At 42.1% G+C, this 2,542-nt stretch overlaps 1 long non-coding RNA gene across 1 annotated transcript; it reads right to left on the bottom strand.

The window, feature by feature from the left end:
• Positions 1-505: 505 nt before the first annotated feature.
• Positions 506-2,268, bottom strand: LOC118761010. Its single transcript, XR_004997094.1, has 3 exons — positions 2,110-2,268; positions 1,720-1,724; positions 506-518 (listed from the first exon to the last, which is right to left on the bottom strand). It is a non-coding gene; the product is annotated as an uncharacterized LOC118761010 (long non-coding RNA).
• Between the last annotated feature and the right edge of the window lie 274 nt (positions 2,269-2,542).

The following is a 2,542-nucleotide window of genomic DNA, read 5'->3' as shown; positions in this document are numbered from 1 at the left end:
CTATATATATTACACATAGTCTATACATATATATATACATATGCATATATATATATGTATATATATATATGTATGTATGTATATATATATATGTGTATATATATATATATATATATATTGTATATATATATATATATACATATATATATATATATATATATACATATCTATGGTATATGACAGTTAAAGCTAGCTAGTTATCCTCTCTATTATCTGTCTGTCTGTCTCTTTGTGTCTCTATACAACGTATTTATACACACCACACACACATATATATATAAACACACACACATATATATGCATAGTACATACATACATGCATACATATGCATGCATGCATACATATGGATACATGCATGGATATACGCATACATGTATGTATATATATACATATATATATATATATTATATATATATATATATATATATAACATACAGACACATACGTATTCATGTATATACATATGCATGTATGTATGTGTGTGTGTGTGTGGCCGTGCGCTTTGCTCTTCCGTTCTCTTCCTCCCTCTCATCCTCTCTCTCCTCCTTGTTATTATATATATATATATATATATATATATATATATACGTATACTCCTCACCCCAATCAACCCGTCCCCCCAATCCCTCACTCAACATAACAGTAGTACGCCCACTCCATTAAATATCTCATTATAACCAATAATGACGACAATAGCCCCACCCCCACCACCACCCACCCACACTTCCTGCTCCCTCCCCGTCCTCCTCACCCCGTTCCACAACTAACTAAGCCTCTCCATCTTCCCCCACCCCGCACACCGCCGCCCCCTTGCACCCATCAATTCTGTCCTCTCATAAGATGGCGTCGTTCGTAAAAGGTTAACGAAGCCCTGACTCTCTCTCTCTCTCTCTCTCTCTCTCTCTTTCCACTACCTTCCCCCGTCACAACACACTTACCCCTCCCATCTTCTATGTCTCTCTCTCTCTCTCTCTCTCTCTCTCTCATTCTGACTGGTTTTCTCTCTCCCATTTTCACTTCTTTATCTCTGCTTTCATTCCCCCCTTTTCTCTCTTTCCTTTGTTTTATATTTTGTTAATATTCTCCTCCTCCTGTTTATTTTTTCTTCCTCCGCCTTTTCCTCTCGCCTCCTCTCTCTCCCTCAATCTCTCTGTTTCTCTGTCTCTCTCCCTCATTCTCTCTGTCTCTCTCTCATTCTTCCTGTCTCTCTCTTCTCTCATAGTCACCAACTCTATGTATCTCTACGTCTGTATGGCTGTCAGTATCCTTCTTTTTCTTTCTTTCTTTCTTTCTTTTTATTCGCCTATCTCTCTTTCTCTCTCTCTCTCTCTCTTTCTCTGTTTCTCTTTATCTGCCTATCTGTCTATCATCGCGGAAGACGGGACCAAAGCCAGCCGCCCTGGGGACGGCCGCCAGGTACTAATGGTCGACCCTATCGAAAACGTTAGATTGATCCAAATTGATCAGCGCCCCACCCATGCCAGGATCCTCATCTACCCTGTCCACGATGTAGCGCATCAGATGGAGGTTGTCATGGATGGTTCTGCCCGGCACGGCGCATGTTTGCGCCTTGTCGACCAGTTTATCGATGACAAGCGCCAACCTCTCGCCTATTACTTTGATCCAAATTTTCAAATCTGCGTTGAGCAGAATGATGGGCCTGAAATTATCTATAAAATTCCCCTTGTTTGGGTCTTTCTTCAGCAACATCATTGCACCTCGGCTCACAAAACCGGGGATTCTCCCGTTTTGTTGCCAGATGCAGTAGACGGATACCAAGAGGTCGCCAAACAAGTCTGGCATTTGACAATATAGCTCGTAGGGTAGACCAGGCGACTTATCCCTCGCTCAGCCCGCTATCGCATCCCGTACTTCAGCAGCTGTGATGGGACCCTCACAATACTCCGCTTCTCTTGCCGAGAGCCGCGGCAGGCCGGTCAGGTAGGCACTGAAATCCATCCCGCGTTCCGACCCACCACTCGCACCAAACAGTCGTGCAAAGTGCTGTTGAAAGGCCTCACACATCCTTTCGGGTTCGAGTAAACTGCAGCCCTGTTAATCTATTAGAGACCGAATGGTGGCTTTGTATATTCTTGTATATTTCTTACATCATTTGTGGGTTTTGTGGTGTTGGTAGCAAGGGTTGTCTTCTATTTGTTTTGTGTTTTGATTGTAATTGTTCTCCTTGTTTTTTATGTGCTAAAACGCACTTTGCTATTAAGTGGTCTGAGCGGCCGCAGAGGTAGCCACGCGGTTTTTCCCTTCCACCACCACATACAGGTTTTGTCCATTCTCGAGTTTGATCACATTCGGCAATTTGTCGATTGAATCTTGATCCATTTGGATCGTGATTTCAATCGATTTGCCGGTCCAGTTTTCATTGTGAAAAACGGAGATTCCTGTTATGTTTATTATTTTCAAATGAAAACATATCGCCGATGTGAACCACTTTGGTTAAATTTCGGGTGGGGCATTCTTTATTTTGATTTTGCTTACTCTCTGTCCCATGTAGTATGGGACCATGACAAGTTCATCGTTCTG

This window comes from Octopus sinensis, unplaced genomic scaffold (genome assembly GCF_006345805.1).
Source record: "Octopus sinensis unplaced genomic scaffold, ASM634580v1 Contig04535, whole genome shotgun sequence".
Classification (NCBI taxonomy): domain Eukaryota; kingdom Metazoa; phylum Mollusca; class Cephalopoda; order Octopoda; family Octopodidae; genus Octopus; species Octopus sinensis.
The sequence above is the reverse complement of the archived record's forward strand: the minus strand, read 5'-3'. Positions and strand labels throughout refer to the sequence as shown.